This window comes from Triturus cristatus, chromosome 8, assembly GCF_964204655.1.
Source record: "Triturus cristatus chromosome 8, aTriCri1.1, whole genome shotgun sequence".
Taxonomy (NCBI): domain Eukaryota; kingdom Metazoa; phylum Chordata; class Amphibia; order Caudata; family Salamandridae; genus Triturus; species Triturus cristatus.
This window is the reverse complement of record NC_140591.1, coordinates 504,296,672-504,311,994: the sequence shown is the minus strand read 5'-3', so window position 1 is coordinate 504,311,994 and position 15,323 is coordinate 504,296,672.

Below are 15,323 nucleotides of genomic sequence, written 5' to 3'. Positions count from 1 at the left end.
GTGCGTCTGGACTCTCAAAGTTCAGTGGTGAATCATCTGGCTTTCTTGGTGTGGGTGTTTTTGTTTTTCTTGAGGGGGCTATGATGTTGGCGCTGTCGGAGATCCATTTGTGCAGAGTTCGGTCTGCTGTGTTGAGGTTGTTGTTTTAAGTGATGGTTGGGGTGGAGTTGCTGAGTGAAGAGGTAAGCTGGTCGTCGGTGATTTTGGTCCAGTTTCTTCGTTGGAGCAGGTGCTGGTGTCTGTGGATGATGGGTGTTCTGAAGGTGAAGTGGACGCATCGGTGGTCAGTCCATGGGAGTTTGGTGGTGTGGCTGAAGGTGATGGAGTTTCCTGTTGTGAAGAGGGGGTCGTGGGTGTGTCCTGCTGAGTGTGTGGGTTCAGTCATGATTTGGGGGAGTCCAATGTTGTGGAGGTTGTGGAGGTTGTCCGGGAGGGATGTGGTGTTGGGGTCCAATTGGTTGTCGATGTGGAAGTTGAGGTCTTACAGCAGGGTGTAGTTGGTGGATGCGATGGCATGCGCGGAGATGATGTCCATGATGGAGTTGGTAAACAGTCCGCAGGGTCCAGGTGGTTGGTAGATGAGGGTTCCTCGGAAGGTGGTGGTGGGGTTGGTCTATATCTTGAAGTGTAGATGTTCCATCATGTCTGTGGGCTCGTTGGGGAGTGTGCTCAGGCAGAGGGTGGATTTGTGGACGATGCCGATTCCTCCTCCCAGGCAGGTGAGGCGGTCCTTTCTGGAGATCTTGTATCCCTGGGGAATGGTGATGGCGATTTCCGGTCCCAAGGTGGTGTTGGTCCAGGGTTTGGTGAAGAATGCTACGTCTGGTGGTGGTGCTGTCGAGGAGATCCCAGATTTTGGTGGCGTGTTTGTGGAGGAATTGGACGTTGAGGAGGATGCATTGCAGGGTCTTCCGTTTGGTTGTGTTCTTGCGGTCGGGTTGTGCTGGATCTGTGTTCCTGGCGGTGCTGTAGGTTTGAGGCAGTGGTTGCAGCTGCAGGGTCTGTGCGTGTTGGTTGGCGAAGCTAGCTTGCAGTTGTTGTTGCAGCCTGGGTTGAGTGCGTGGAGTGCTGTTGGGTCGTAGTGTTGGCGGTGTGGAGGTTCAGGGTTCCTGGCACTGGTCGCGGTCAGGTATTGGACGGGCGCAGATGGGCTTGCCTTTGGCACTCCTTTGGCGCACCCGCTGCATGCGGCTGTGCAGCGGCCGCCATTAAGTAGGAGTCGGGGAGGTCTGGATAGCTGGGACGTGGGAGTGGGGAGGGGAGCTAGATTGGTCGTGCTGGGGGGAGGGGCTGCAGGGGCAGCAGCAGGGAAAGCGGGCAGGAAAGGGAGGAATAAAGGAAAAGGGAAAGAGTAAAAATGGGAGAATAAAGCAGGAATATGGCAGATAAATAGCAGAAATGCAGAAAAGTGCCGAAGGGTGAAAAAAGGAGAGTAGAGAAAAAAACGAGTGAAAATTAGTTGAAAGCGGAGTGAGAGGAAGGAGACAGAGGTCGACTGGACCACCAGGGATGAGGTGCAGGGAGACCTGCGGGTGGAGGAGGGCCTCAGACCAACACTCGAGAATGCAGGGGCAGGCCTCACTCAATGGCGGGGCTGTGAGGGTGGGAGAGCAATTTCACTGACAATTGTGCCATTGTAACTATAAGATTACCCCTTTTGTTTCATCAACCAAATGCCTACCTACTATTTGTGGAATTCAAACTACACTAAGGGCCTGATTCTGATGTGGTTCGGAAGGCCTCCTAACAGCATTCGCTCTGTCTGAATCGGATCAGGGACATGTCTTTCCGAACGAATCAGAAAGGTTAATGACCGTCCAAGTATGATGCGAGTTAAGTGTTAGGAATATCCTAATCCAAACCCAATGGCATTTGGAATGACCGAGCTGTACAGAGCAGACACGTACATCCCTACGGGCCACATTTCCGAACGACTGATTACGATACTGGATTCAGACAGATTTTCTGAATTGTGCCATCTGACTCGAATTGGCAGTCGGAATCAGACTTTGGGGGTCAGTAGCGGGCCCCCTGCACCCAAAACCTTCCCATTCAGGCAAGTAGGGGTACCCATAGACCCCCCTCACTAGCCATGCACAGTGTGACAGGCGCCAGGGGGTGCCCACCATAGGGTACCAGATTTTCCCTAGTCATCCTTTCTGCAATGGGAGCTAATGCATTTGGTCGGAACATAGGCTCCCATTGAACTTAACGGGAGTCCGACTGAAACGTATCTAGAAGAATCTGGATGCATCGTACTCGGTTGGTCAGACTCTCCCAATCCGAGTTAGTCATAGACCATTCCCAAACCAATTTGGTAAAAATGATTTCCAAACCACAACGGAATCGGGCCCTTAGTGATGTTGTCTTTATGTGTCCCCACTATTTAAACTTCTTTTGGCCTACCAGGGGTGACGTTTTCAAAAGGATCTGCAAAACGGAAGTGTGCTTTTTATTTATTTGTATTATTGTACCAGATATAATAATTCAAGAGGAATTTTTAACACAGTTTTCTTTACATAACTGTAGCTACTCCAGAAAAAACATTAATTACTGAATTGAAGTGAGTGGTGTGCATAGTGTCACTTAATTATACTGAAGTACTGAGCAGCTTTGTTTTTTTTATCACAATCCATTGATTGTATTATCCCCCTTTTCCAAGATGATGCTCATACACACCACTGTTTATAATGCAGAAGTATGAAAGCTGAGAACAGTAAAAAAGGAAAAAATTATATTTTTATTAATTGTAATACAGTGTAACCGTAGAAGTAATGTGCATTGCTATGATTTTGTATTTTCAAAGATTACGTACTAAGATTCCTTTATGTTCTTTTTCTTTTTCCATAGCGGTTTCAGTTGAACGTCATTAGATGTGTGAAAACACTTTTCCAACTACAGATATATTGGTTAGAGATAACCATGGAAACTATCTTAAATATAAAGTGCTCTTGCATTAACTTTCTATTAGTATATGTTGTTATTTTATAATTAAAACTTTCAGTGTAATAGAGCATATTTATTGTCAGTTACACAATAAGTTACTCAAGCATTCAGGCACTTATTCATGCAGCCACTTACACAATCAGTCACTTACCTAAACAGTCCCCCATACAAGCAGCCCCATACTTATTATTTCACTCATAGAGAATTTCACACCATATTCATTCACTTAAAACTTCTACTGACTCACCCATTCACTTCTGCATATCACCAGTCACACACTGACTCATCCACTCACTTACCAACCCACACATCTGCTGTCTAATCCATACAGCTATTTGCAGTAGGGATCACTCATACATACGACTATTCACATACCATGTCACTCATTTATACAATCACTCACACTAGCAGTCACTCAGCCATACAGCGATTGACAGTAGCAGTCACTGAGCCATATGGCTACCCACACACCCACTCACTCACTCACTCACTACAATCAGTCACAAAGCTACAAACTCACCAATACAGCTACTACAGCTACTCACAGAGGCATTCACTCATCTATATACACACACTAACATTGCCACTCATTTACCAAAATATCTAATCATACAGCCTTTTAGTAACCCATAGAGCCAGTCACAGTAGTGGTCCCTGACCCATACATGTACTCCGACTGCTGGTCAGCCATCCATGCAGCCCCTCACCTAACCACTCACTCACCCATACAGCCATTGATACTACCACACACTCACCCATTCAACTACTCACATAACCACTCACACACACAACCACTTACTCACTCACACAACCACTCACTCGCTCACACAACCACTCACACTGCCACTAACTCACCCATACACCTACTCACAGAGCCACTCACTCATCTTTATAGGCACTAACACTCACTTACCCATACAGCTACTCACACACCCTCTCACTAACCCATACAGTCAGTCACACTAGCACTCCCTAACCTATGTAGGTACTAATCAAACTTCTCACTCACTCATAGAGCAGCTCACACCAACACTCATTGACCCATACAGCTACTGATACATCCATTCACTCACCCACTCTGTGACTAACACAGGCACTACCTTACCCATACAGGCATTCTTACAACCATGCAATCTACTATACAGCCACTCCCACAACCATTCACTTTCCAATAAGACCACTCACACAGTCAGTAACTCATCCATCCGATAACTAACGCAAGCACTCACTCACACACTCACAGATATACCTACTCACTCACCCATAAAGCCACTCATACCCCACTTAGTCACCCATACAGCTATTAATGCAGCTACTCACTCACCTATACATTCAGCCACTTAAACTCACTCACCCTTACAAGCAATCAAATGCCCACTGACTCACTCACACACCTCCTCACTCATCCATACTGGCATTTAAACTGCCACTTGCTCACTCATACAGCTACTTACAAACCCACTAATGTTTCCATACAGCCACTCTCAGTAACAGTCACGTACCTATACAGCCACTCACAGTAGTAGTCACCCATATGTCCACTCACACAACCACTCACTGACCCATACAGACACTGACATTAGCCCTCACTAACCTATACAACTACTCATAAAACCCAGTCACACAACCACACATCAACTCACACACCCATTCACTCACTTACACAACTTCTACATAATCACTCACTCAGCTATAAAGCAAGTGCCTATCGCTCACCCATTGACACTACTACTTGCTCACTCATACAGCTACTTACACCATCACTAACTTACAGCCACTCACAGTAGCAGTCACTCACCTATACATCAACTCACAGTAGTGGTCACTCACCCACACAGCCACTCACTGACCCATACAGATACTGACACTAGCCCTCACTCACACCACAACTACTCACATACCCACTCACACACCCACACAATCACTTACATAACCATTCACTCATCTATACATAAAGTCACACAGCCACCCACTCACCCATACAGAATACTTTATCTTTTTTGAACCATAAGAGGAGGTTCTGACAACAACTTTTGTTTGTAGAACTTTGTTTTTTTGTGGCTTTTCTAACATTTTGTATTTTGTTGGTACTTTTAATTATACAAAATGGCAAAGAGGGGGAGAAAAATTTGAACAAGCAGCACACAAATACTGCAAACACTAGAATAAATTGAAACAAATAACACCTATGTTGCCTTGCAGCTTCAGTGATGGCATCAACACACTGCTCTCCAACAGTTGGGTTTGTGCTGCAGTCCAGGCAATACATGCCTACATGCCTCAATTCAGGGACCATTTGGCGATGACGCTGCTCTACTTCTCTAGGAACTCTCTCTCCAGGGACAGATGGGGTAGCTGAGGATGTAGAAGCATCCTCTTGTTCTCTCTCCTTGTGTGCCATCCTCAACCTGTTGTTATGATAAGTCTTCAAATGGTACAACATTGAAGCTGTGCCACAGGAATATTTTTTTTGCTGGTACCTCTTGACGGCTTCTTGTCACACATTGCATTTCACAAATTTTGCTACAGTCCTTAACTCTCCTGAGGGAATAGTGAAAAATTCCTATGCAATACTCTGCTTTTTTCATGGAGGGCCTTCATCACTGGAGTCTTGATGATCATCCTCCTACATCTCTTCCTGCTGTGGCACCTCCTACTCCTGTTGCCATTTTGAAAATTAAAAATAACAATCCCAAAGAAGTAATCAGAGTGCTGTAGTAAAACCACAGAGCAACTCCAATGAATAATCCTAAAATCAAGACTTCAGAACTGAGAAATGGGTGGGGACTTCATTTGAAGATTAATGAAAACTCTCTCCTCCGATGATATCTCTTTGTTTCGAGGTCACATGATTTTCGCTACTGACAAGGACGTGAAAACAATAAATATAATTTTAAAGTGCATTTCTTTAAAAATGATTACACATAGATAACTGTCAATAGTATGTTATTAAACAGCTATTGTCAAACATTATTTATAATATGTCTATATGTGTGTTTACACTTTTAGAAAAACACAGGCTCTTTGCGACTTTGTTGTGAAACCGGAACATACGTATCGTAACAATTCTGAACCAGAGCAACAAATGTGCGACGATAAAAAGAACATTGAAAAAACGTTCAGCTGATCCACTGAAACAAATGGAAAAGAGTGACAGAGTAATGCATACATAAGTGGTCCATTATGCAGGTGTAGTACACAATATGTAGTACACAGTTAAGAATAACAAAATATTTACACAGTGCCTTGAGACCTTCATGGGTGAAGCAGCCACGCTACACAAATCCTGATTGACTAATTGATTGATTAAGTAAATTCCCAATACAAAGTAAGACAGATGAGTGCAAAATTTCCGTAAATCTATAGACTCTAAAAAGATAAGATTCCATTTAAATTCAGATCTTCGTTTTCAAAAAATTAAACTTCTACATGAAACATTTCGAAGATCAAAACTATCACTTGCACTTCTTCACTCAGAGAAAAACACAGGCTCGGACACAACCAGTGATAAACTCACAGAGGTTTTCATGCAGTCACTCACAGACCCACTCACATTTTCCTAAACCACTTTGACACCAACTGACACATTCACACTCCAACTCAGAAATCCACTCATACAACCACTAACAGACCCACACAGGCGCTTATTTCAGGTTATAGTTATAGAAATATTTTTAGAAAAACCTAAGAAATTCACTGAAAACAACAAAGGTTATAGGGATGTTATAGTTAGGAAATAGATTTTTTTTTTAAACGTAAAAATTCACTGAAAAATCCAAAGGTTACAGGGACGTTATAGTTAGAAAACAGTATTAAAAAACTGTAGAAATTCACTGACTAATCAAAGGTTACAGGGACATTTTAGTTAGGAAATAGAATTTTAAAAACCTTAGGAATTCACAGAAAAAAACTAAGGTTATTAGAATGTTATAGTTAGAATATAGAATTTCATAAAACATAGAAATTCAATAAAAGAAACAACTGATGTTATAGTTAGGCTCAGATTTCACTCGTAAAAAACCATAGCAATCCAGCAGTTATAGTTATCAGAGCTAACTATAACTTATGCTCCTGTAAGGCACTGTTTATGACCTCACATATTACATCGCTCATGATATGGTCAGTGACATCATTGCAAGATGAAATACTTCAGTGCGCATAATGAAAATTTTGTACACCTGTATTCCACTTGGATGGAAAATATGTCTTGTGGATTGGGCCTTACATAACAATCCTACTGCCAATTAACTAATATGCTGCCATCCATAAATACTTACAAATGATATGTACATTCTCCCCATTCAAAGCTGTAGGAAAATCCCTCTTTTTGCATTATCCCCCTTATTTTTTAATGGACTGATATTGCTGTTTTTCTGTAATTTGTGCACAGGGACTCTGCTAATCAGACTCCTGTGCATGTGCTCTGACACATAAAACATGTACAAATTTGCTTTACTACTAATTGGCATATTTAGCTTACCTATGTCTCTAATGTTTAAAAAAAGGGCACCTATGGCCTGTGGGTAGAATGTCATTAGTGGACAGTAGCACCCATTGTGCCACCTACTACAGTGGCCGTACACACATGATTTCACGCCTACCACTGTAGCCTGTCTATGCATTTTTAAAACTACAAGTTCATAATGTTAAAATAACTTTAAAGCGAGCTTTGAATATAGATAAGTTACCCCTAAGAAGGCCTTAATGCCCATAAGGGTGGTTGGATTATATTTAACAGTAAGGTATGTACAATTTTAATGTTAAACATGTCCTTGCAGTGACCAGGCCAAAAAAGCTATTATCACTGTTGTAGGATTAGCTGTTCTATAGGAAAGCATTAGGAAGTACATATTGAATGTAATACTGTTATGTGGCGGTGTAGCGGTTGTTTTCAGAGAAAAATGGGAATTTATTAGGGGCGAAACCCATGCTTGGGGCACTGGTGAAGCGCTGGATTTCAGTATTAGGTTCTCCCCCCATTTTCTACTTGGTGGGGCGTTGGTCTATCGTCCCCCTGGCTCTGCCCATGCTACCATTCAGAAGTGGGGAGATGAGCTTACTGCAAGAGCGCTTCGCTTCTCGCAGTTCCTGTTCCTTGGTGACTTGAATTTACACCTGGATCAAGGGTCATCTACTGAGGCATGTGCCTTTAAAGAGATTCTTCAGCTGACCCAACTGTCTCAATGGGTTATCCACCCTACTCATCAGGGTGGCCACATCCTTGACCCGATATGTTCTAATTTTAACATCCTAGTTGAGGATCCTCTTCCCCTTGTGTGGTCAGACCACTTCATCACTTTTTTTTCCTGGAAGGCTGGCCAGCCCCATGCTGCTGAATCTACTTCACGGAAACCAGCCTTTAAGAAGGTTGACCCCGTTTCTTTGGCTGGGGCTCTGGCGGCCTCCAGGCCTAACCTCATTAATAATCTCGAGGGGAGTCTTGCTGGCTTCTCCAACTGGCTGGACAAGTCCATGACCTTGCTGGCTACTCCTACCTCCTCTCGGCCCTCGAGAGCTGCGCCTTCAAAACAATGGTTTTCGGCTGAGTTGCGCACGCTTAAACAAAGTTGCAAAAAACTGGAACGGACCTGGCGCCGCCAGGACTACTGTCCTCTGGCTAAGGCCGCTCTGAGGATTAAGCAAAAGATCTATTACGCTGCCATTTCTCAGGCTAAAAAGCAATATTTCACCGAGCGTATTGCACAGGCCTGTAATAACTCGAAGGAGATTTTTCATATAGTCCAGAGTTTTACATCCCCTGCCGCTCTCAACTGTTCGGGCCCGGCCACGATTGACTGGTGCAATACCCTTTCCTGCTTTTTCTCGGATAAAATCCGTTTGATACAGCAGTCCTTGCCTGTGTGTTCAGCTTTCCAGGCGGAAGATGGATTGATTGCACCCTCTCAGGGCGCTCTAAAGCACGCTCTGTCGGTCTTCTCTCCTGTCGACATGGCTAGTACTCTGAAATTACTTAAGGGCCTTAAGTCCGGTTCACCTTCGGATTTATGCCCTGCCAGACTGCTGGCCGCGGTCGCGGAGATCATCAACCCTGAGGTGAATGCTATTATCAACCTTTCCCTTGGGGAGGCTTGTGTTCCGCCGGAGTGGAAACAGGCAAAAATTCTTCCATTACTGAAGAAACCGTCCCTTGACCCCGCGCTGCCCGGCAATTATCGCCCTATCTCCCTTCTCCCTTGCCTTGCTAAGGTATGTGAGAAGGTAGTGACCCGACAACTTTCCGAATTCGTGGAAAGATCTGAGGCTTTGCACCCAGCCCAGTCTGGGTTTCGGGCATCCTATAGCACAGAGTCAGCGCTAGTGGAGATCTCAGAAGCTATTAGGGACTGCTTAGATGCTGGTGGCAGAGCAGCTCTGGTAATGCTTGATCTGTCAGCAGCATTTGACACGGTGCCTCATGCCAGACTGCTCTCCCGCCTCTCTGAGATTGGGGTTTCTGGCTTGGCCCTTGCCTGGCTGAGGTCTTTTCTGGAGGGTCGTACCCAACAGGTTTGGGTGCCACCGGCCGCCTCTTCTCGGCAGGAGGTCCCCACTGGTGTCCCCCAGGGTTCGTCCCTTAGCCCCCTCCTCTTTAACATCTATGTTACTCCTCTGGTCTTTCTAGCCGAGAAGTTGGGGGCTAAGGTGATAGCCTATGCGGATGACAACCAGCTTCTTTTTACCTGGTGCAAGGGGGAAGATTCCGTCTTGCCTGTGCAGAAGTGTCTGTCTTCGGTATTTGGTTGGCTTGCTAGAGCCCAACTCAAGTGCAACGAAGACAAATCAGAGATCCTTCTCTATGGTAACTTCCCCTTGGACTTCAGACGTGAGATCTGGCCCCCGGATCTCCCTCCTCCTCCCTCTAATGGCAACTCCGTTAAAAATCTTGGAGTCTGGTTTGAGGATAATCTGTCGTTCTCGGCCCAGGTGAAGAAGGTCTCGGGTGGCTGCTTTGGCCTTCTTAAGGTTCTTAGGGGTTTTCTTCCTCTTCTCCCTAGAACTGCCAAGGAAACGGTTGTTCGAGCACTGCTACTCTCCCGCCTGGATTATGCCAATGCCCTGTATGTGGGCTTACCTGGCTACTCCATGAACAAACTACAAGTGATCCAAAATGCAGCCGCAAGGCTCCTCCTTGGAATCGCCAGAAGTAGCAGTGTCCGTGCTCATCTCCGTGCCCTGCACTGGCTGCCCATGGCTGAAAGGGTTAAGTTTAAAGCATTGGTCATTGCCCACAAAGCCCTCCACAACTTGGGTCCCATCTATCTGCAGAGGCGGTTTGCCTTTTATGTCCCGACCAGAGCTCTCCGCTCTTCAGCCCTTCTGCTGGACAAGGTTCCACGTTTCTCCCGGTCCAGGATCGGGGGCAGCTCGCTCGCGGTCAAAGCTGCCGCGGCCTGGAATGCTCTCCCTTTTTTCTTGCGCAACACTAAGGACCCACTTTGTTTTAAACGTCTCCTTAAAACCCATCTGTTTCCATAGCCTCTCACTTTAGTTCTCCTCATTTGGCTTCGCGCTGGGACACTCCTAGGAGTAACTATCGCGCGTTATAAATCTATCTAACATAACATAACATAACATAACTTATCACCACACCAGCAAGGAAACAGCTACAATGTACATTCTTGGATATTTGTCACAAGTTCAACTAACCGCTAAAGTAAGATTTGTAATTGATATTTTGGAAAAGGCACTTTTAGAATGTTACCTTTTCCCTGTCTAAAGCTTCTAGAAGTCAACTTGTATGAGATATCAAATGGCACCCAGAAGCTGAAGAGCCCCCTTAAACAGGTGTGAAATTGCTCCCAGAGATGAGACAAAGGTCTTTCTTCTGGCAAGGCGACTGTCTTCCTAGGCCCAGGAGCTTAATTAAGTTGAAAATGCCTGCAATGTGACAGGCAAATGTTAGCTGACCCATCGGCAGAGCCCTCTTTTGGGTACCTAGTCAGTCAGAAACCAATCCTAGTGGGAGAGGAGCAAACCCCAGAACTGGTTTGACGTTATTACAAAGGAGGGGTTGATCAGTTCCCAAGGCACATCTCTGGGAGTGGCACAGAGAGCTTTGCACAGGGTAAAGAAGCTCTGCCATGTTGGCTTTATGAAGAGGAGGGCAATTTGGGTTGGTTTGCAATACAGCACTTAGGAAATTCTTCAAAAGTAGGTGGGGTTTCTCCCGGAATCTTTTTCCCCTTTTGGTTAGGAAGGGGTCAGGTGTCATCCCCACCCACAGGCTAGAAGACAGAAGAAGGATTGCATCTGCTATTGAGCCCTGTGAGGAGGCATGAAGGGCTGAGCTGGCATCCACTTGTACCCAGGGCAAAGGAGTGAACTCCAAGGGTCAACTGGTTGGCCACCTGATAAGCTACAGGGGCATATCAAGCTGCAGGAGCCCAGCTGACTACTGGACCTGTGCAGGACCTACTGGTGGCTTCTGCTGGATTGAGTCTTGACCCAAAGTGCTGTTCCTGAGGTCTTGGGATCCTGGGTTGTGTCAAAGTATACTCCTCCAAACATCTTGAAAAACCTAGGACTTTGAAACTTTGTGACTGTGGAGGCTCAGGACCAACTTGCCAAGTCAATCGGACATAGGTGCATTGCCAATCGGACACAGATTCAGGTTGCTACCATTTGGAGCTTTTCCACTGCATTATATCTGTTTCAATGGGATGTCGAAGAGAGAGTATCCAGCCTTGTGGAGCCCTGCTCGGCAACTGCTAGAAGCCTTACCCTGCTGGAGGACTTTGAGCTCCAAAAAAGTGGTTAAGTCCAAACGCAGCAATCTTCACCAGGCAAAGGCAGCCTTATAGGGACCAGCTTTGGATACAATTTTTTAATTTCTGGTGCTCTGAGCTTACCTGCCAAAAGTCAACAGCTTCACCAAGACCTTGTTCGATGTCTGTCCACCCTTCTCTGCAACAGTCTGATGCTTTGTCATGCAGAGGATTTTTGACTTCCATTTCAGAGACTAAGGGCCTCATTACAATGTTGGTCAGACCGCCACTAACAGGCTGTCGGTGGCTGTCTGACCGACAGACAGCCCTTTGGTCAGACTGCCGGATTACAATGCTGGCAGTCAGATCCGAGGTGGTCTGGGGGGGAGACCGGTCAGGGCAGCGGTCAGATTGTGATGTCCATTTCCGACAGGCCTTTCATGTCAGATAGAACACCAAAGAAATGGTGCCAGAGAAGGCCTTTGGGGGCCCCAAACAGGGCCCCTGTCCATCATGGGTCACTGTACAGTGGCCCACGGGGTACATGTAGTGCCCCCACGCACCTCCATTCACCGTGTGTCATGCACAACATGGTGCATGGCACATAGTGCATGAAAGTGAACAAAGTGCTTATTTACACAGCGGCTTATGGTGCAGCCCTTTTCCTGGGCTGCAGCACAAGTAGCAGTGTAAATGAGCACTTTCTGATCACCAGTCCGGCAGTCGCATCATAATTGGGTGGCCAGACCAACGCTTGCTTTGCGGTCGTGCTACTGACCAACGTGATAGCAGGTGGCAGTCCGAACACCCGTTTTTGAAATACGGACCTAAGTCAGAAGGTAAAGCCTCCAACTGAGATGAACCTGGTTTCTGTATCTGACCCATGTTTCATTCTGGTCGGCCTTAAACCGCACCTAGGTACAGGTGAGGCTCAAACAGTTGAGCGGTGATGTCATTTAATGCTTTTTGGCGCTATTGTTATTCAATTTAAAAAAATATATATATTACGGTTCCCCTTATTGGATTTTTGTAGTGCCATTTATTTCATTAAATTATAAGCAATTTGTATAAGCTGGAGTGGGATTTTTACAGTGCTACATGTCTGACTTTTTAACTGTTTTAATACATCTAAATGCTTTACCCATTTTCTTAAGTTAAGCCTGTCTGCTCTTTGCCATAGCTACCAAGGGTTGAACTCAGGTTTGAATTACTGAAACCTTTACTGGACCTAACAGGAATAGTGACATCCTTATTTGTGGAAGACTAGTATCCGCCCCAGGTAATAATCCACTTTCTCACAAAAATACATACATAACTGCTTTAAATGCCACTGTACACCATATTTTCGACGTACGATCTCTTGATAACATGTTGATATATTGAGTTTTCATTTTCAAAACTACTGTTGTCTGTTGCATAGAACACCAGTATGCAAAAGACTTCACACGTTCCCTTCTCAAAGTCTCTGTTAGTATGTGCAGCGTTTCAAATATGCAAAACAAATGTATTTATATATTAATATATGCACCTTTTGAAGTGTGATCCACCTGAGTATGTCAGTGTGCTGCTCTTAAAACACTGTGAAGAAATTTTACTTTGACACCACATATGAAAAGATGTGTCAAACGAAAGAATAAAAGCTGATGTTAATATGTTACAAAATGAGAAGGTGTAGGATGGGAGAGAGGGGAGAGAGGAGAAAGCTGAGATAGGACCTTCATTTGGAGATACATTGATGGTGATATAACTGTCATAGATTTGAGGTAGGATCATAGGGTAAATCATTTATGACAAGGATAGCGGAAATGCCACCTATGATGGGAACTGAAATTGCTGTTTGAGCCAATAAAGTAACGTAAGATAGAAAGTAACTGTTGCAAAACAGTAATGATGGTTTCAGAAATTAAAACAAACTACAGTGCGTGGAGCACAGTATTCAGTTATACACTCTACCAACGTGAAGGCCTGTTAGAATGGCACCTTCCCTTTTCAATATCAGAAGCTCCCTTTGTAGTGGGGCAACAGTCTTGACTGTATAGATATGCTGTGGACTGAGTAGTCCTTTGAACCCAGAGAGGCACTGGGTAAATTATAACACCTACGAAGCCACACATCCTGGAGGAAATAACCCATTGAGGTGCTGCACAAATGATATTGGAATTAATTAGAACCGAATTGGAAAGATGTGATTGAACTAATAGATTTTGAATATGCCATGTTCATAAGCGATTATATTTCACTTCCTAAATGGTAGGAACAGAACCCTGTGTGTCTCTTGCGCAGGGAGATATGTGATTAAACAGCTTGTAGAACCCGTGAACTGTGAGCTAAAAAAGCGAAAACTGAAAGTTGGCGAATCACTAAAAAGAGCAAAACGAGTCATTGAGGTAAAACCACTCAAATGAACCATAACATTCTGGATAGAATTATCATTAAGTATCATTAGGATTTTATGAAACAAGAATAGGAAATTCCATTGCCAATAGATAGAGCAATCCTATTTAGGGGCATATCAGCAACAACCGGCGATAAATATCGCTAAGCGCACTTAGCGCTAGGATAATTATCGCCGGCTAGCGTGGATTTTTATCGCTGAGATAGCATGCTATTAGCAACGCTTATCTCAAAAGCGATAAAAATCCTCACGCTAACTGCCTAACGTGAGATTATCGCTGGAAACCCAGCGATAATCTCACGCAATGTGGCGTTAGCTTGTTGATAGGACCCCACAAACTTAGCCATGATATCCACCTTCTATAGGATATTATGGCTAAGTCAGTCCTAAAGCAGGCGTAAGGAAAGTAGCGATAACAGGGGTTATCGCTACTTTTCCTGCCGCTATGCTTCATAACGTGGGGCTTGATGATAAGAAGCGACATTTCTCCTGTCATGTCAGGTCAGGAACGCCCACTTTGCATCTCATTAGAGATGCAAAGCTGGGCGTTAGGAATTCCTACGCTAACGCAAGTTTTCACGCGTTAGCTTGAGCTTGCTAATTAGGCGATGAAATTATTTTTAATTAATTCTATCGCCTCGCCTTGCTGATATGCCACTTGGAGAGCCTAGTTTTTTGCGTGTGTCTCCCAAAAATGAAAATAGTATTCCTCATTAGACCATGAATCATCGTACGTGAAGCGGAAGAGCCCTCAAGAATTAAAGTACATTTTTAGAGGAAGTGCACAGATACTGGTTGGGACACATAAACACAAATACAGTGAACAAACCCATAAAATAATAAAATGTAAGTCAACAGACAAAACATAAGAGGTTCCGAGAGGACGCCAGGTGTATAAATGAGAGCATTGGGACGAGAACTGCAACAGGAACAATCATCCTGAAAAAAATCACTGACAGTAAGGCTCTCCTCATTCTCGCCTAATAAACTGTAGAAAAAAATTGCAAAACAGAGGGTTATCTTTTTGCCCATCAGCTCAAATTAATAGTGCGACCAGGCTAAATTAGTAGCTAAGGTTAGATCAGATGCCATGCACAGCTCAAGGGATGCCATAACCCATAGAGATTACCGAGGACTGTCTGATCGCCGCCCAACCACTGAACTATGCCTCACCCAGTCATCTATTTATTTTTTGATAGCACCAGCCAACCAGAACGTGAGATTCAAGCTGGATTGGAAAGAAGGGCACGTCTTGAAAAATAAGCTATCAACTAATG